This window comes from Myotis yumanensis, unplaced genomic scaffold, assembly GCF_028538775.1.
Source record: "Myotis yumanensis isolate MYYU_CA2020_CCGP unplaced genomic scaffold, mMyoYum1.0.hap1 SCAF_19, whole genome shotgun sequence".
Classification (NCBI taxonomy): Eukaryota; Metazoa; Chordata; class Mammalia; order Chiroptera; family Vespertilionidae; genus Myotis; species Myotis yumanensis.
The window spans coordinates 10,079,756-10,100,976 of NW_027223770.1; the positions used below are offsets into that span (position 1 = coordinate 10,079,756).

Here is a 21,221-nt window from a genome sequence, read left to right on the forward strand (position 1 = left end):
TAGATTTTGGAAAAATGAAGGTGCCAATAAGAAGCAAGCTGACCTTTTGTGTATCCTGCAGTAAGTCATTTAAGGTTCACTTCAAGTGTAAGAAATATTTCATTGAAGACTCCTGGATTCAGAAGAAATGGATTAGAAGGAGCCTTGCTTATGTGCAATGAAGGCAGCAGGCCAGGTTTTCACAAAACATACCATCGAGGGGAAAAAAGAGAGTGAAAGATGGAGTGGTGGATGCTCCAGCTAACACACGTAACAGATAATGTCTGCTGGTTGTACATGTATATTTGATCACCCCTCTGTAGCTTTCTTCACTTTAACAGTGGCAGTTTCACAAGGGGTGTACAATTCACCACGAGTTGTCATGAATTTCATTTGCATAATTCAAGAAACACTCTGTTTATGTGGTCTGCTGCGTTCTTGTACCATCCCAAGATGGTTTTTTTCTCCTGGACCATAACTCGAGGAGCATTTCTGTATCACCCGATTATTTCTGCAGCAATCAAGCCCTATAATTTCCTAAATCCGGTGATGCAATAAATTTCTGCAATCAGATTTATTAAAAACACACACGCAGATGCGAGAGTGTATTTCTAGGGTGAACTCTTATGATGAGGCCCAGCACCGTGTTGAAAGACCCCATTTGTCAAATCTAATACGCATTCATCTTGCACACACAATGAAACACTTTTACCATTAGATAATGAAATAAAAGTACTATTAACCCGCTGCAAATCCTTTTCCCTCTAAGAGACGAAATGCATGGTAATTGTCTTATATCATGTCTGAGAGTCGGTAAATCTGCTCAATAGCAGTTCACCATAGCGCCATAAACCTCATATCCATCAGAGGCTGGAAAGCCCACCCCAAGCCCAGGATAAGTGACTCTGCCTATGGAGCCTTTGGGAGAAATCGGGGAGGGAATTTCTATTTTTTTTTTTTTTTTTTAGAAATGTTTAACCTCTTTAGAGAATCATGAGACTAGAAGGGAAGAGGTCTAAGTATAAAGTTAGGATTTAAAAAATAGTGACATGGGAATAGGATGTGTGGTGCTCTCCAAGGTGCTGAAATAAATTCTGTGCCAGAGTAGTGGGTATACCAACTTAAAGGTGCCCCCCGCCCCCCCGACCCCCGGTTAGGGTGCAAAATCCCCATGGAATTTTGAGCCAGATGAGGAATAAGGTGTCATGGGAGAGAGAAACAGAAACAGTTTCTGACAGTCTGTCAAGGTGAAAGAAGAAAAAAAAATGAAAATTTTTGGTTTATCATCATTTAAAAATAATCAGTCACCAATAAAGAAATTATAATCGATCACAACCCTCAAACCAAATGATTGGGAAGATATCTGTATTTGCAGCAATAGGGCTAATAAAAAGTAGACAAACACCAACCAGGTGGTACAGAACCTCACTTGGTAGGAAAGAAGAAACTGGTGTCATGGTCAATTGAGTTCTGGCAGAGTGCTCACAGTTGTTCTTAGTTTTTCTTGTCTATTCTGAAGACAAAGATGTGATTTTCACACTGCTATTGGACTATCAGAATTGGGGCTTGAGTTGACATCACCAAGTTTTGGATTATTATGTATCTGACACTATGTTCTTATATCTGGGACACTGTCCCTCTCTGCACCACAGCAACCAATGTTCCTGGTGGGGGGCTGGACTTGAATTCCTCATTTAAAACATCCAATCCAGGATCTTAAAGGAAATCTCAGAGCAGGATAAGTCCAACTGCCTGATGTGACTACACTGGCTCCCTTCACCCTAACCTCCCTGACTGCTGGTGGGTGCTGTGTCCACAATTCAGACAGAGCAGAGGCGAGATCAGGCCGGGAAATATCAGCAGGGCCCCAGTCCTGGCCCCACGCAAGCCCAGATCTTGGTGTCTTTCCTGCTCAGCCCTAGAGGAGCAGACAGTATGACTGATATCCATATTCTTCTCAACGTTGCCTAAATGTGCTCCGTCCTTCAACCCTAAATTCTTGTTTCTATGGTAAGCTCACTACCAACAACAATAATGATCATAACTACCATTTATTGAGTGCTTACATGTACCAGGCACCATAGTAAGCTCCTGTATACATTATCTCATGTAACAAACACATTAATGTGTCTGTTAGGTGATACAAGCAGGGACTAATACATAAATCAGTCTATTCTAATAATTCAAGTGTGAATTATCTCCTTGGTGGATTATAAAGGCAAATCTGTAATGGACTGGTCTTTACAGGGCTTCTACTCCACTTCCCCACTAGCAGGGAACTTGTTTTAAATGCTACAAATGTGAAAAGCATCAAGCACAGTACCACGTGTTCAATAAACGTTGGTTAATATTAATCTTATATTTAGATAAACAGAGCTCAGAAAATACTCCACTAGACCAGTGATTCTAACAGTTTTAGATTTCACAGGGCAGTAAAAATCTCACCAAAAAAGAAAAATAAAATCGTTGAGACCGACAGAATATTGCCAAGTTTTACTGTATTAAGCAAAGGCATTAAAAAGCAACCTCTCTCTTCCACCCGAAAAGATAGTATATCTGAACATCAACAAAGGCAAGTGGGCCAGTGACAGAATTGACAAGTCTTTAAAAATAAACACATTTAAAATAATAAAGCTCACAGCACTGTATTTTGAAGACACAGAAAAAACTCTCATCCACATAAACCAGAACTGGTCTGAAGTGGAGTTTTAGAAATGAGTGTCTGAACCATGGCGCACATACACAACTAGCCTCCCCTTTGATGATCAAGCAGAATTCAGGATCTTCTCCCACCCCAGCTCCCATTCCCCACCCCCCACCCTCAGGGAGCCATGATTAACACAGCCCTAGACTTTTGGGCCAGGCCCAGGCAGGGTGGAGACTCATCTGATTAACAGGCCATCAGCAGCAGACAGACAGCCCGGAGCCCGGCGCAGACCATTCAAATAATGATCATCATAAACAGCCCATTTGCAACTAAAAAGAAATAATTTTAATGAGCTTGAAGCAGATGATAGATGCAGCTGAGGCTCCAGCCAATGTGCAGAGAGAAAGGAAGCTGGGATTGTGCTGCACCCAGGACCAGGAGCAGCTAAACAGCTGTGCTGCTAGCCCACTGTAAGTGCCCACTGCCCAGACAATACCCCTCACTCTCTAGGGTCTGCCATCATCAGGGTGCTGGGCAACCTTGGGACTTAGAGTCTCAGAACGTCTGAGCAAGAAGAAACCCCTGAGTTGTCTGGTCCATCACTGTCCAAACTTCAACGACACATACCTCTCCTGCTGCATGAATTTTGCCATACTGATATTCAACATGAATTTCTATTTACTTAATATTTACATCTTCAATCGACTCCTATTTCTTTTTGAATGAGACATGCATGACTTTAAGTTCAATTTTAAGATAGAATTTTTACACCCTTGTAACCACTGCCCAGATTAAGGTATAGAATGTTCACATTCCTAGCACCTCAGAAGGCTCCCTCATGCCCCCTTCTAGTGAGTACTGCTTAAAGGTAATTCTTATTCTATTGTCAGAATGAGAAATAATGGAAGGGCACTGAGGATGGATAACCAACTGTTCCTCCTGACACGAGTCAATCCTTTCTAAAGCCAGGTCTAGTTACTGCTAATGATCATCTCATGTCCCAACAGTGGGTGCATGCTCCACACTTTAGCAAACACTAGTACAATCCAATTCTCCCACTTCAAAGATGAGGAAACAGGGACAACTTAGGCTACTGCCCCTGCCACAGAGCTGATTAAGAGGTTGGATTTCCTAAGAGGGGAGGGTGGGTTTTGGGTGGGGAAGGAAAACTGTTAGTTACCTATGGGGAGGCAAGTTAAACAATCTTAGTTCAACCAGGAAGGATTGGGAATCTCACAAGAATATTTAGTTTTGAAAGAAATTTAACAGCCAATCCCAAAATGTCAACTATGTACAAAGTTTTGAGCTAGACACTGTTCTTATAGGGGAGACACACGTAAGACACAATCTGAGTTGTGCATGTTCATGTCAGTTCCCCCACTCTGCTCAGCTCTGAAGACTCACACTCAGACACATCCCCCTAATATCAACTCTGAGAAAAGGCCTTTCAAAAAAATGCAGAAATTGTTAGGGATCAGGGTTATGGAAGTGAGGAATTCAGGTGTTTCCATGATTTAAGAGATTCATGAAGGAAAATAAAGTCTTCCTCATTATGTCCCTTCCCTGCTCAAAAACCACTTATGGCTCTTCACTACCCTAGGACAATTTTCAAGCTTCTGATTTAGGCATCACTGGATCCCTGCTAGCCCCTCCCATTTTCTCCTTCCCAACCAGATTGAATTCCTTGTAGAGAAATCCAAATGCACCGAGGTCTCCCTTCTTCATGGCTCCACAGACTTCACCCCTCAATCCAGATGATCTCATTCTGTATTTGCAGCTGATCTTAGTCATCCTTTTGTCGTGGTTAAATGGCCCCTCTTCCAGGAAGACTTCCTAGAACCTCCCCTCTAAGCCTGGGTATTTCCTTCATGACCCTGTTAATAACCCTTTCTGATATTTGCCCTCAGATTTTATTTTTTAAATCCCTAGAACCTTTTCTTCAAGTGAAATCTTACACAGAAATTGTTTATAGAAAACAACTTGGGAGATGCAACCAGAGATGTTAGGCCCTTAGCCACCTATCTACCCATCCATCCATCCATCCTCCATTCATCATCCATCCATCTGGCACATCTTTGGTGTGTTAGATATTAGATAAAAGAGATGGCAATGATGAATCAGATACTGCTATATGTTCTTGGAGTTCACAAATCAAAGTAGACAAGTCAGGGCATAAATAATTCTGGTAAAAGGGGGAAAAAGCCATCATGTTGAGACATTAACTCCAATGCAGGCTTGGAGGAGTGTGAAACCCTAATATATCTCCTATATTTGAGATGGGTATGGAAACTGATGGGGCAAGGGAGAGAGGTAGAGTTTTACCCATCTCTTCTAATTAAATCACTGTGTAGTTCCAAACTTGAGCAGGGGCTGCCAGTACCCACTAAGGAGCTGCCCAGGCTAGAAGTTCTTTGACCTCCACCCAATCACCTAACCAACCATTTATTTATCTACTCATCCAATCATCCATCTATCTATCCAACCAGTCATCCATTTATTTAACAGAGCATTAATTTTCCAACTAATCATCCATTCATCTACTCATACAACTGATCACCCAACATCCTCTATCCAATCACTCTACTAGTCATCAATCAGTCATCCATCCATCCATCCATCCATCCATCCCCATCCAATCATGTATCCAACTAATTACTGAGCCCAAATTCTGTGCCAGGACAGTGCTAGGCACTGGTATATGGAAATCAACCAACTTAGTCCTTGTCTTTGAGTAGTTCACAGTGCAGTGGAGAAGACAGATGAGTCAACCTTAATACTGTGTGCCTAAGTACGATATAAAAAGTATAAATAAAGTATGAAAGGAACATAGAGAGCAAGGTGATTTCCTGTGATTGGGGGAAAGGGCCACCAAGGTGGGAACATTTGACCTGGGACCAGAAGGATGATTGTGTCAGACAAAGAAGCCAGGCATCCAGGCAGAGGGAATGGGATAACTGCAACAGCCTCCTAACTGGTCTTCCTATTCCTGTCTTTAGTTTTCTTCTCCTTAATATGTAACACTATTAAACACACTATACACTTTATTTACTTGTTTTGGTCCTTCCATTATTGTTATATACTCAGTGCCTAGAACAGTTCATGATACATAGTAGGCACTCTAGGAATGTTTGTTGGTCAAATGAATGAATAAATGAATGCTATGTGTCAGAAGCTCTGAAAGAATCTGGTCTGTCTGAGGAACAATGACATGGTTCGGAGACCATAGATCTGTGTCCAGATTCTAGCGTTGACACATGACTCAACCTCAATTTCTGTGTCTGTAAAATGGGGATAAAAATTTATGCCCATAGTGTTATTAAGAGCACTCCTTGAGAACCAGATTGTAAGTAGGTAAAGTGCTTAGTGTCTTCAGTGTTCGCACTCTCCAGTGGAATGCCAGGTGCATTGTAGGCACTCAATGCACATTTTTGAATGAATGACTGTTAGTAGATATAAGCATGAGAAATCCTTTGTGGCAGCAGCAAGGTGGGGCCCCTTCTGCATCTCAGGTCCATGGAGCCATTCAGGGTTTTGCTATCAGAATACCAGGCAAACACTGAGGAGGAGAGTTCTGGGGGACGCTGTGGGGCATGATGTAAGTATTGCCTTCAGAAGGGCCTCAGAGGCTGGCTCTGGAAGCGAGCTGGGGAGATGACCTGGGATGGAGGGCACATGCTAGCCTGCCACGAGCAAGGAGACAAGACAAGATGGATGGTTCCGCAGCCCACTGAGATGGATAACTGAGCAGCGCTGAGAGACAGTCTGGGTTGCCAGAGCCATCCATCACTCCCTGCACCGTATGTAAATTTCAGATGCCAAGATGTATTGGGCCAATTATCTGAGGCCAGGGCAAGAGGAGGTGCCTATGAGAAATAGTTACCAGCCGAGCTGAGCTGGCTTTACTTCATTCCATCAGCTGGGCCCAGGTGATAGTTCACACTCAGGTCAAAGAGCCCAACCTTGAGGCCTGGGTGTGGGTGAGACAGCCAACAACTTCTTAGCAAACTTTATATAATAACTGTCCCAAAGAGGGCTTATTATGTATACTCCGTCCATGCTAACTGGCACACAAAAGTTTATTTAATTCTCCCAACAATACTTGGCTTGCAGTGGATTCTCTAGAACATCTGTTGAGGGAGCAAATGAATGATCCTTTGATGCAGATACCATTTACACATGGTACCTGCAAAGACAAAGCCACTCGCCAAGGTCACAGAGCTGGAAAGTGATATGGGGATTGAACCTATGTCTTTCTGGGTTCTTTCCTCCAGATACTGCTAGGGCAACATTTCCCAACCTGTCTGTCCTCACCAAGGACTCATGTGGCCTGAAGAACAGGAGCATGGCTGGGCCTAGTCAGTCTGTCCATCTGTCTATCCATCAATCCATCATCCATCCATCCATCCATCCATCCATCCACACACCTACCCGCCTAATCATTCATTCACTCAACTATTATTTAAGTGCCTACAATGTTACCAGGACAAGCCAGACTCGGGTCCTGCCCACATTAAAGTGTTTGATCACATAGAGCACATAGACAATTAAAACTGTGCTTCATCAAGCCCTCCTAGAAGCTCCCACAGCTCTGGCTTCCAGAAAATCCAGGCAGCAATTTGCTTTTAGTTGGAGGCAGGCCAAGAGCTGGCATTTGGAAGAAAGAGCAGGTTAAAGTCTTGATGCTTTTGCTTACTGGTTCCATGAGCTTGGGCAGACCCTTGGCTTCTCTGTATCTAACCGTCACCACTGTTAAATGGAGTCATGGCAATCCCTCCCTCTCAGCAGTGAGGGCAGGATGAAAATCTTGTGGCCAGGAGAGGGTCCAGGCTTCATCAGGAGGTGTCTATAAGGGCAGCGGGTCCATGTCTGGAACGTGGGCTGGGGCCACTGCCAACCCTCAGACCCTAGGCTGCAGTGGGGACGTTGCTCTAATCAGCCCATCTTGTCAGCTTGATTCACCCATTTATCATCTTCTCTACTGCTGCCACCCTGGCCAGACCACTGTCGTCACCTGCCTGGGTGACCATAGAAGCCTCCTCACTGGGTTCTCCACTTCCACCCCCTCACCTTCCTACAGTCTTTTCCTCACCAAGCAGCCAGAGGGATCTTGTTAAACCTAAGTCACATCCTGTCTCTCCTCTGTTCAAACCCTCCAATGATTCCCACCTGACTCAGCATCAAGACCAAAGTGCTTACCATGACATCAAAGCTCCATGTGATTAATCTCTGGCCTTCCTTCCTTCCATTCTTCCCTCCCTCACTCTCTTCCAGCCACACGGGTCCTTGCTGGCTCCTGAACACATCAAACACATTCCTCCACAGTGCCTTTGCACTGGCAATTCCCTCTGCTGGAAATGCTTCCTTGTGCCCCTGAATTCCATATGAGTTTGCCCCTGGCCTCCTCTGGATCTTGGCTCTTATATCATCTTCTCACAGAGGCCTGTCATATTTAAAACTCCAAGCATCTCTTCCCTACCACAACTGTCACTCTCTGCTTATTTCTCTCCATGGCACTGTCATCGACATATTATGTAGTTATATTTCTATTTGTTTATTGTAAGATCCACTGCCTGCCCTCCTCCAATGTCAGCTCCATAAGGACATAGACTTTGTTTGTTTGGGTCACTGATGTGTCTAACTCCAATGGTTGCCACATGGTGGGTGCTCAATACTTGTTGAATGAATGAATGATGAACAAATGAACAAATAAAAGATGGGCTGGCCAACTTGTGCTCCAAACCCCAACTCCCTGCAGTTGCCCCCAACTCAGTGCTTTGCCCCACACCTCCAGGGCCCACCTCCCCGCCTCAAGCATCAGGCAGGAAAACCTCCCCTGTCCTGCTGCAGGAGGCTGTCCCTGAGAGAGGATGCCAATCAAACACCTAGTTATCTTGCCACAAACTGGGAGCCACATCCAATCACTTCCTCCTGCTTTTGACTGCTCTTTTATATCCCGGAGTTCTCAGAATGTAAAACCTCGTGGCACCAAGAAAACAAAGTAGCCCCCACTCTGGTGGGTGTCAGGTGAGGGGCTGGGGGTCCCTTGTGCACCTTTTAGGGCTAACACATCTGGTCCAGCTGGGCAACTACTCTCTGTGCTCTTCATCTTCCTCTGTTAAAAGGGAGGGAGGGTGGGCACATCAAGCATTCATTCATTCATTCATCAAGCAAGCATTTATTTGAGTGCTTATTCTGTGCTAGGTGCTGTTCCAGGAGCTGGGAATCCAGCAGTGGCACAGTAAACAAGGTCACTTCTCTTGTTATTGGAGTTACATGCGATTTATATAGTTCTGGGGACTGGGAAGAATAACAATAAAGATAATAACAGAAGCTGATAGTTTTCTGCATGTACTAAGTGACAGACACTGTGCTAAGGAATTTATAGCCATTCTTCTCTGAGCCTTACAATGTCTTTTGAAAGCAATATTACCAATCCATTCTATAGACGAGGAAACAGTCTCAGAGAGGACAGGGCACCTGTCCCAGGTCACAGACTTGATAAGTAACAGGGCTGAGATTTCAACCTGGGTCTCCTGGTTCCAGAGCCCATCCACTCTCTTCTCCTGACCCTACAAGCGTATCTTCACCTAAGTCCTCAGATTTGCAACTTCTGGCACTTTTCTCTCTACCCTGAAGCACCATACTCTGGATGAGATATTCTAGGACAGATGCAGACCTGTTAACCCCAAGCCTCATGTTTACCCCAGCTATCTGTGAAGAGAAGAGTTGAACTCTGATCAATCCTCAGAAAGATTCATCAAGAACCTTGAACATACTGAGCAGTGATCTTGAACTTCCAGGACTGCACTGTCCAATATGGTAAACACTTACCTTGTGTGGTTATTTATATTTAGTACATCAAAATTAATTTAAATGAAATACAATTATAAATCCACTTCCCAAGTCTCGCAGGCCATATTGCAATGTGCGTAATAACCGCAGAAGCTAGTGGCTATCACACTGGATACTTCAGATATACATCATTGACATTACCACAAAAAGTTCTATTGGACAGCATTGCTCTATAACATCTAAGACGTGTACCATGTGTCACATATCTCTTGCCTGTCATTCACCTCTTCAAGCTCCCAGAATTCCCAGACCAAACCCTGATTGAAGCCAGGGGCCAAAAATGCATACTCAAATCTCAAGAAGATACGACTAAATGCTGGTGAGGATGCACAGCAACTGGAGCACCCATATGTGCTGTTGGGAATGCAAAATGGTATAGCTACTTTGGAAGACAGTTTGGCAGTTACTTAAAAAGTTAAATATAAATTTGCCTTATGACTCAGCAACTTCACTCCTTACCCAAGATAATTGAAAATATGTGTGTTCATACAAAGACCTATATGTGCATGCTCATAGCAGCACTATTCATAATAGCCAAAAAGTAGAAACACCCCAAATTTCCATCAACTGATGAATAAACAAAATATATAATGTAATATTATTTAGCAATAGCCCAGTCAGCGTGGCTCAGTGGTTGAGCATCGACCTATGAACCAGGAGGTCACAGTTCGATTCTTGGTCGGGGCACATGCCCAGGTTGTGGGCTTGATCCCCAGTGTGGGGTGTGCAGAAGGCAGCTGATCAATGATTCTCTCTCATCACTGATGTTTCTATCTCTTTCTCCCTCTCCCTTCCTCTCTGAAATCAATAAAAATATATTTAAAAAGAACAAAAATAATCAGAACTGTTACAACATGGATGAATCTTGGAAACAATACTACGTGAAAGAAGCTGACATAAAAGACCACATATTGGATGATCCCATTTATATAAAACTAGAGGCCTGGTGCATGAAATTTGTGTGTGTGTGGGGGGTCCCTCAGCCTGGTCTGCACCCTCTCCAATCCGGGACCCCTCGGGTGATGTCCGACTGCCGGTTTAGGCCCGATCCCGAAACCAGCAGTTGGACATCCCTCTCACAATCCGGGACCACTAGCTCCTAACCACTCGCCTGCCTGCCTGCCTGATCACCCCTAATCGCCTCTGCCTGCCGGCCTGATGCCCCTAACTGCTCCCCTGCCAGCCTGATCACCCCTAACCACCTCTGCCTGCCGGCCTGATCATCCCCTAACTGCTTCCCTGCCAGCCTGATAGCCCCTAACTGCCCTCCCCTGCCGGCCTGATTGCCCCTAACCGCCTCTGTCTCAGCCCCTGCCACCGTGGCTTTGTCCGGAAGACGTCCAGTCTAATTAGCATATTACCCTTTTATTATTTTAGATGACCAGAAAACCTAGAGACATATAAAGTAGATTTGTGGTGTCCTGGGGCTATGAGTGGAATCAGGAAGTAACTGTAAATGGGCACAAAAGATCTTTTTTGGGGTGATGAAAACGTTTTAAAACTGAATTGTGGTGATGGTTACAGAGTTCCATAAATACTAAAAAACAGTGAATTGTACATGTACTATAGGTGAATTTTACCATATGTAATTATACCTCCATAGAGCTGTTTTTAAAATCTCAAAAGAAATCAGGAGGTAGGGAAAACTATGCTCAGCTGCCATTTATAATCCATGTTAGCTTTCTTTTCAGAGCCCTCTGGCTTTCCATTGGACCATCATGATACTATCAAACTTTTATGGATAAGTCACTGGGTGTATCACTGCCCATCAGACTCCATGGTCAGCATTTTTCCTGAAGTGGTAACTAGTATCCCCATGTCACAGATGGCAAAACTGAGGGCTTAGAGAGGGTATTTCCCTGGCTCGAGGACACAGAGTGTGGCAGAACCAGGGTTTAAACCAGTGTCTATCTGTCCTTCCTCTCACAGTCCATAGGATACTGTATCCAGGTTTCCCAGAGGTGCTGGTGAAAGCTCAGAAGAACAAATTTCATTCTGTGCCCTTGAAATCACGAGCTGGTGGCTGGTACCCATTCCTTGTGTCAGCTGATGTCCTGCTGGCCAGAACCCATGGGGTCAGTTTCAGATGAGTTCTATCCTGAAGCAGTATTTTTTCCTTTTTTTTTCTAGAGGTTTATAAACTGTCTTTTCTGTATCAGGTTGAAATTTAGAATACAGGTTGTCAGCCAACATGCCAGGCATTTTTCTAAAAATAACCTAAATTGGTTAAGCCATTTTTAAGCAATGGAACAGTCAGGGGAGGGGAAAAAGTTGTTGGGTGGGAGAAGGAGCGAGAAATTTTAAAGGTGATTTCAGACATTTAAAAAAATATATATAACAGCTTCAAATTAAATATAAAGAAGTTCTTGTCTGAATGAGATGAATTAGACCAGTGGCCACAGGTACCGGCCATGGGATGGTATGTGCTGGCACATCAGGCCTCAGACCAGCTACTCAGTGAAGCATTTCAATACCCTTGTGTGTGAGCCTGCAGAACATCTCATGTAGGGGAGGCGGGGAAGACAGGGGGAGAGGACAGTGAGGGAGCAGGCAGAAACAGAATTTTCTTAAGGAGTTGGGGGAAATATAGGGAGGGGGACTCAAAGAGCAGATCAACCAAAGCTGGAGTTTGCAGCTCTCTCTCAGGCAAGACCAACTTAGGTGCAGAGGGTGATCTGCCCCATTAAATCACTCAATTGTGCTTTAAGCACTTACATCAGGGATCTAGGCTAACCTATTCCCAGCAGACCTCATGGGGCATATAGGTGAGGGCCTGGGCCTGGCAGGTGATATCAAGGGTAGGCATGAAGAATAGGAGACAAGTGTCCTGTTGAAAGTGGACAGCAACTGGTGCCACAGAAGATTGCGGGCCCAGTGGGGTTGGAGGATCTCATTCTACAGCAAAGTCCAAATCCGGATTTTTAATTTGAAAATCTCCCAATGTTTTAATTTTTGGCAACAAATTCAGAAAAAAAAAAAATCAACAATGCAGTCTGTGCCAAACAAAACAGATTTACTGGGGGATTTGGACCCTGGGCTGCCAGTTTGCAGACTCCAGTCTAACTTGTTAATTACACAGGCTGGAGGGAATAATAATAATGATGGCTTCTATTTACAGTGTGCTTATGATGTACATGAACTTGAGCTAAAACAATTATCTGAGGTGGGCACTGTTATAATTTCCCTTATACAGAGGAGCACATTGAGGCACAGAGAGGTTAAGGCCCAAGGTTACGCAGCTGAGGTGGCACAGCTGGATTTGAGCCAGAGCCTTGCTTTAACCACGAGGTGAATACAAGCTAGATGACCACTGATACAACATCCCTGCCGTCCGTGGGATGAGAGACCCTTAGAGATGTGGGGGTCCTTAACATTCCAGATTCATCACCCCCACCTTTTATAAATCTAGCTCCCAGAGAGGTTGGGGAGGAGCCCAAGGCTAAGAACCAGAATGTAGGTTTCTTTCACTGTCCACTCCATCCTGGCACTGCTGCAGGCCCACCTGGCCCTAGAAGGTCTTCAAAAGGATCTGTGCTGTTTCCCAGATGGGCACCCCAACCTGTGCTCGCCTATGGTGGGGGGCAGAGCTGACTGCCTTCCAGCCAGCATAAGGTCCCCAGGCCAGCTGGTCGACCACCCCCACACCTCCAGTTCCTTTCTCCCAGGATCCCAGACAAGGAGCCAGTTCACAACATAATGCTCATTACCATTTCTATTCCTCCTTTTTCCAGCAGATGTGCGGCTTGGTGTTATAATAGCAGGAAAGAAAATAGAAAGAAATTTCAGAATTTGTTCTCCAAAGATATTCAAATTAGTTAATCAAGGGGCTTATTATTGCTTCTCTTTGTCCCCCCTCCTCAACAGCTATCCATGTAGATAATTGATCAGCTGCTAATAACTGATTATACTTTACAAGTGTTTTCTTATGTCCATTACCAGCATGTTTAAAGACATTTTGTGAAGTTTTAATTATTTCAAATTGTTCCACTGTAGAAAACACCTTGGGATAGTCAATCGGTGGCTATGTCAGGGACTCTTGTGCTGGTCAAAGCCCATTTGGATACAATGATCGGGGGCCTGGGTAATCCTTACCACCTCTCACCTCCTTCATTCCTCCTGCCTCCCTCAACCTATTCTCCACATGGACAAAAGAATGCTGTCTTCCAACTGCCATCCCTTAAAGACAAGCCAGGTCGAAACTCCTTAGCACACACTTCATTCATTCATTCACTCACTCACTCACTCATTGACTCATCTACTCATTCTTATTTCACTCATTCATTTACTATTTTCATTTAACACAGCACAAACCTTTGTTGTCTCAGGACCTTTCTGTACACTTATAAAATGTGGAGAATTAAATCAGGTGCACATGAACATAGGCAGCCTGCTTGCCCCTCTTTGGCCTTCGCTCCTCCAGCCTGTAGGCCTGGGATCAACCATGCTCAGAGGTGTGCCTTTGAGAATATACAAGGGATCTGTGGCACAGATAATAATGTCAGGTGTTTACCTGGTGTCCAGGAAAGATGACCTAATAGACTGGTCCAAAACTATCAGAGGTGGAAAGATGTCAAAGGAATATCAGGGTTAAGGGGATGCTATGGCCTGAGAAGCTTGTAGGTGGAGGAATGTCCACCATGAATTGGGGAAAGGCCTCTCTTTGAAAGGTGAGTGACGAGTGTGAGTATGTAAGTGAGCAAGAAGCTGAGGGAATAATCCTTTTGGTGACAGTCTGAGTTAGTTATGATGGGCAAAATGGGACTCTGTCCTCACCCCCTCTTAAGTCTTAAGCGTTAACTGTTGAATTCAAAAGAACAGGTGAAATTAAGAGTGCAAAGGCAAGGCCACAGAGTGGAAGAAGGAATGTGCAGTTTACCTAAGAAAGGATTGTGTCCAGAATCAAGAATGTCTAAAACTTCTTTTTAAAAAGAGACTACCTAACAGAAAAATGGGTGAGCGACTTGAACCAGCACCTCCTCAAAGAGGAGATCCTAATAGCAATGAGCACAAGAGAAGATGCTCAATCTCACTGTCATCAGGGAAATGCAAATTTAAACCACAACTGGATACCTCTACATACCCATCAGAATGGCTACCATGAAAGAGATAATATCAAATGTTGGCGAGGATGTGGGGCAACTGGAACTCTCATATACCACTGGTGGGGGTGTCAAATGGTTTTGGGGAAACAACTTGGCAGTTTCTACTAAAGCGAAAGATACACCAACCTATGTATGACCCAGCAATTCCACTTCTAGGTACCCACCCCAAGAAATATGTTCACCAAAATAGAGCTCACTATTCAAAGCATGGTCATGGGCTAGCAGCATCAGCTTCATCTGAGAACTTGTGAGAAATGCCAGAACTGAGGACTCACCCCAGATCTACTCCATTGGGGTCTGTACTGTAATAAGATCTCCAGGTGATTCATGAGTACATTAAAGTTTGAGAAGCACTGGTCTGGAATGTTCTTAGAAGCACTATTCATAATAGCCCCACACTGGAAACAACCCAAATGCCCATTAACAGTAGAATGGATAAATAAATTTGTGACATGTTCACCCAGTGGAATACTATAGTACAGACACGAGCATGAATGAACTACAGCAACAAACAACAATATTGATAAATCTTACAAATGTAACATCGAGCAAAAGAAGCCAGATGCAAAAGAGTATACATTTGATGATTTCATTTACATAAGGCATGAAAACAGGAAATGAATCAATAGAGTCAGAAGTCAGGAGAGTGGTTGTATCTTTGGGAGGGGGACACTGAAAGGTATACAAGAGATACTTCTGGGTGGCTGGGAATGGCTTTTTTTAAAACCTCACCTGAAGATATGTTTTGTTTTAATTGACTTGAGAGAGAGAGGAGGGGAGGGAGGGAGAGAGGGAGAGAGACATCGATGTGAAAGAGAAACATCGATGACCCCCGTATGTGTCCTGACTGGGAATCAAACCTGTAACATTTGGTTTGAACCTGTAACATGCTCCAACCAACTGAGCCACTTGGCCAGAGTCAGGTCCATTTCTTTCTTTCTTTCTTTTTAAAAAAATATATTTTATTGATTTTTTACAGAGAGGAAGGGAGAGGGATAGAGAGTTAGAAACATCGACGAGAAAGAAACATCGATTAGCTGCCACCTGCACACCTCCTACTGGGGATGTGCCCGCAGCCAAGGTACATGCCCTTGACCGGAATTGAACCTGGGACCTTTCATTCCGCAGGCTGATGCGCTATCCACTGAGCCAAACTGGTTAGGGCGCCAGGTCCATTTCTTGATCTCAGTGCTGATTCATGGGTGTGTTCAGTTGTGGCAATTTGACAAGCTCTACCTTTGGGATGTGTACACTTCTCCAAATGACTGTTCTGGGGGAGTAGGGTAGGGGAGAGTTGGGGGAGGGATAGCCAGCTCTTTTCCTTCTGTCCAAAGTACTCTAGAATCTGCCTGCATCTTGCCATCTCCATTGCCACCAAGCCCCCCTCACTGTTCACCTGGACTGGTGCAGTAGCCAGGCACGCATCTTCCTGCTGCTCCTACCTCCTAACAACGCGTTCTGCCACAGCACCCAAGGGTGCTTTCACTAATGTGAATCAGATAACACCACTTGCAGGCTTAAAACTCTTCCGTGATTTCCCACTGCTCTTGAGGCTGATGTCCCAGATTCTGCCTAGGGCCAGGAATCTGGGTGTGATCTGGCTTTGCCACCTCTCTGCTGGTGACCATGCCTCCTGCTCTTTGTGTTCCAGCCACACTGACTTTCATTGGTCAAGCATTTGATTATCTCAGGGCTTTTGCACCTGCTGTTTCCCTCGTCTGGACCGCTCTTCCCCTAGATTTTCCTATAACTTCTCCTTCAGGTCTTCTCTGACCATGAAGCCTAAATGGGACCCTGCTCTTATTCTCTCCTGAGCACTGGTGGCTTCCTTCAGAAGCATCCTGATACACCTCTGTTTGCTTGCTTCTTGCTGTCTCCCCTGCTCAATGTTGATAGCAGGATCTGTGTCTGTCTTGTTCACTATTGTGTCTGACACACACAGTAGCCTGGCTCCTTGGGCAGAAGGAAAAGAGCTGCCCCCCCCCCCCCCCCCCCCACTGCTTCTCCTCCATGCACCATAATCCTCTTCCTGGGCTACCATTTCTCACCTGTTCCTTACTTTCTGATGTTATGGATACTTCGTATTAGTAACCTATTTATTGAAGTAGAACACCCATTCAGAAAAGTGCACACAGTAGGTGTTCAATAAATACTGCTGCAGGAACAAGGCAAGAAGTAGGCTCAAGCACCCAAAGACATTTTTACAAAGCATTCCTGAGCGCCTCCTGATGCTCAGTTGTTACTGATTTTAATGGCTGTGCCACAGTCTGGCTGGCCCACTTAAGGTTCTGAAAATATGTCCTTGAGGGACATAAGAAAATGAGACCGAAAGGCCAAGTTTAAAAACAGAGTGATTCAGTGAAAATATCTGATCGATGGCTTTTAGATTGTGGGGTGACCGGCAGCCATGCCAATCCAGTTCTCTGAGGGACCCAGGCCCCTCAGTTGACCTGAGCCAGTGGGCAGCTTTGTCATGGGATGTGTAGGTGATGTCGCCCAGGGGATTTCGGGTAAGGACTGGGGGTCACATGGGCCTCCTGAGAAGGACTGGAAATGGCTTTCAGAGGCCCCAGCCTCCCCTGGGGCTCAGCCCTGGAAATAGTATGTTGTCTTAGGGAGTGGGACAACTTCTAAAAATAATTTGATCTCTTTCTCTGGCTAGCATTTTCGGTATAAAAAGGTTCATTAGAAAGAGTGACATGGATGATATCTTTGACTATGTCCTTTGAGAAACCCTCCTCAGCTTTGAGGGTTGGGAGGACCAAAAGACCCTTTGAAACTTTCCATCGAAAAGGGAAGAAAGGAATATGTATTTGTTGAGCTCTCCCTACAAACTAGGCACTGTGCAAGGTGTTTCCACAGGTCATCTTATTTATTAACCAATTACTGTGTGCAAAGCCCTGTGCTAAAGGCTATGTATATATAATGTCATTTATCACTAACTGCAGTTTGTCACTGTTATTAACCCCATTTTATAGATGCATAAACTGAGGCTTAAGAGAGGCTCAGTATAGCGCCAAGAAATGGGCAGAATCGGACACTGAAGTTGGGCCTGCGTATACCCTGCTCCACATTGCCAACACCTATCCTGCCCACCTGCCTCAAGGGAACTGTAAAAATGGACTTCCAATTTCCTCATGGCAGGTGAGGAAACTGTCAAGACCCCAAGGGCCAGTTTGAAGGGACTCCCATGGGTGAGAATTGGGACGATCTGAGCATCAAAAAAGTTAAGTAATTTTCATGGACTGAAAATCATCAAAGAGGTTTAAATCCCATAATAATATTTAAAAAAACACTCAAAGAAACAAAACCAACCCCACCCCAAAAACCCTTCATTTGTCACTTTGGAAGAGGGTGGGGACCAACTCATTGCTTTGAAACCTGGTTTAAAGAGAAAAAGAATCAAGCTGCGCATTCCACCTAGGGCTCTGGGCCCAGTATTGCCATAAACATTGTTTCCTTTCAGCTAACAATAACTTCTATTGGTTTACATGCACAATCTCACTGACACCTGTCACCATCCCATAAAGTCACCATTTTACAGACAAGAAAACTGAGGTGTAGTGTTCCTATTCCTTATCTAAAGTCAGCAGCCAGTAAGTAACAGGCAATATTTGCCCCCAAGTCTGATTCTAAGAATCCAGGTTGTTACAGATACCAGTTTTTCTTAAATAGCAAAAATTTTACACTGCTAAAGTAATATATACTAGTACATATGATAAAAACTGCAACAACACAGGAAGATTTAACATTAAAACATCTTTTTTTTTCTCCAGAGGTGTTCACATTATTCTGTGTCCTTTCAAAGATATTTCATTCATATTCAGGCAAATACATAAGCATAATATTTTTCTTGTTTTACTCAAATACAGCCTGTTACATACCATGTTCTGCAACTTGGCATTTCACTGAATTCATCAACTTATCTTGCCTGCTCTTTTATCAATACATAAAGAGTATCTGTCTTCTTTTTACAGAGTATTCTGCGTGGAGGTACCTTATTTTATGTATCTGATCCCTTGTTCCTGGACACTTAGGTTATTTCCAATCCCTAACTAATGGACACTCAGGTTATTTCCAGATTTTGCTGTTACTACTACTGGTCCTTCACCAATGCGCTGAGATATTCATCTTGGTGCCCCTGTGTGGATGCATCTAAAGGATGTGACATATAAATGTAATATATATTGCCTGCTTGCTCTCCAACTGAACTGCATTAATTGTCACTCCCACCAACCACATGAGAGACTGCTTCTCCCCACAGCCATGCCTTGACTATTAGCCACACTTTTAACAGAGGGTCAGGACAGCAGGGATGTGAAAGGGAAAAGGAGGTGATACACGCACAACTGGAGTGTGTCCAGAAGAGGGTGACAAGGAAGATGTCGAATGTGCCAAGGACTTGCTCTGTGATTTTAGAGAAGTCACCTGACACCTCTTTCTCTGGCCTAAAATTCTACATGAGTTTGTTACAAATGTCCATAGGGGTGCTGGGTGTCCCTGAATGCCCTAAACCAATGTTCACTGCAGCCAAACAGCATGAGCCAGGCACTGTGTATGGGCTGACACATATCACCTCACAGTCACCTTGAGAGAAAGGTGCTATTATTAGGCCTATTTTCAGATTGGGAAAGTGAGGCCCAGAGAGGTTCAACTGCTTGTTCAAAGTCACACAGAGCTAAGAATGTGACGACCCCAGGGTTTGAACCAAAGTCTACCTGCCTTTAGGGTTTGAATTCTTAACCACTGCATTATCCCAGTCCAAGGCTGTCTGGCTCCAAGACCAGTGACCAATGAGCTCACCCTGTCTTGAGACCCCATTTTTTGCTTCTCCCTATTGCCAGACCCCTCAACCCTTTGCACAGAAGCTTCCTAGCTCCTCTAGCTCCTCTGAAGGGACTGTAGCCTGGGCACAGCTCTATGCCCAGGAAGACAAAGCTGGAGCTGTCTCTAGGAGCCCTGGAGGCCCCAACATCAGGCCTGCCCATGGAGGTAATTGAAATTTCTATATTTCTGATTTCTTCTTTCTCTCTCCCTTGCAGTGGTAGCCAGTCCTGATATGCTTGGCTATTCCGGAGCCCAGCTGAATCCCCACTGGAGATGTGTGTCTCATTCATTCATTCATTCATTCACTCAACAGATATTTACTGAACATTCTCCATTGAGGTTAAGAGCCCAAACTCCAGAAACCAACCTGATGACTTCCAGCCTCACTACTTCTTAGCTATGTGACCTTGGGCAAGCTACTCAATGCCAGCGAGCCTCAGTTTCTGCATCTGCCAAATAGGAATAATTATTTCCAACCATGCAAGGTAACCGGGCAGTTGAAGAAGATGCATGTGGAAGTGCTCTGCACAGGATCTAGGGCAAATGGTGATGAATAAGTGGCAGGTATTATTCTGATTATTACAGAACAAGAATGATCCCTTCCCTGCCTCCAGGGAGCTTAAAGCAACCCTCACCAGTTCCCCTGGAGTGACCTTGAAGGGGCATTTGAACATCTGCCCCGGGTGGGAACATGGGCAGATGTTCTTTGCCCGCTCTTGCTCTGAGGATCAATGCCTGCCTTCCAATTCCCACAGGACCCCCTTGGCTGACCCCAAAGTCAAAGCTGCCAGCTCCTCCCTCTCCATCCATTTATGAATGTTCTAAAATTAGCCGGCAGTTGCCTATTCCAAGAGGAGCTGGCTTCTGGGAACCAGGAGGCCTTGGCTCTGTCAGCTGAGCGTTGGTCTCTGTCCCATCGAGTAATGAGTAGTTGGTCTTGGTCACCCCACTAACGGTCTCGAGTTTACAGCTGTTCCACCATCAAGGACACTGGGGCTAATGGCTCTGGGATGAGAGATCAACTGGAGAGCGCCAAGATGATGGATGCATGTGCCCAACACCAGGATGCTGGCCGCCGGGCCGTATGTACTAGTAAAAGGGAATGCTTAATTTGTTCAGACCCACAATTACCTGGAGCCTGCTTTTCAGGTATGATTGAGTGCGGAAGGGGTCCCAAGTGCGGTCTCTGTTTGGAGGAATTAATTACTTCAAGTGGCGCCAACCTATGAGCTCAGTTGCTTGGATAACCTCCCTCACCCAATGATGAGGGCACACCCCTGGTTAGGTCCTGCCCGATGTGGAAGGGAACAAGGAGACTGAAGGCAGGCATTCTGGAGGGCTTTGGAGACTGGTTTTTATCCCCCCATCCTGCCCTGAAACATTTTTGCATAAAGCTGTCACCCCGCACACTTTTAAACAGACAACACCCCCATTCAATGCTCCTCCCCCAAGGTTCTATGCACACCATCAGATATAATCCAATGAGCCAGTGGGCCATGGCACCCCTGCTGAATTACAAGGATTTCTCCTGCCAACCAAATATTTCATCCAGCTGTAGATATCATGAGGAAATGGCAAACAAAGAGAGAGATTTAATAACTGGAAATAAGACTAAGGATACAGATAGTTTAATTTTTTTTTTGTATTGCATCTAATTGCAATCAACAGTAGACATCTGACACAGTGACAGCCTCAGCAAAATTGCTGCTGAGAGAACAGAATCTTTGTCTAAAAATAATCAGACATTCTGTGCACCACTGTTTGTTATAACGGTAATCGATGCTGGAGGCTTTGAATTCCATCAATTTATAGAT

The 21,221-nt window shown here is 44.6% G+C and overlaps 1 protein-coding gene across 5 annotated transcripts in view; it reads right to left on the reverse strand.

The window, feature by feature from the left end:
* Positions 1-21,221, reverse strand: part of CUX2 (cut like homeobox 2) — a 216,503-nt gene that overhangs the window by 88,502 nt on the left and 106,780 nt on the right. The window lies entirely within an intron of this gene.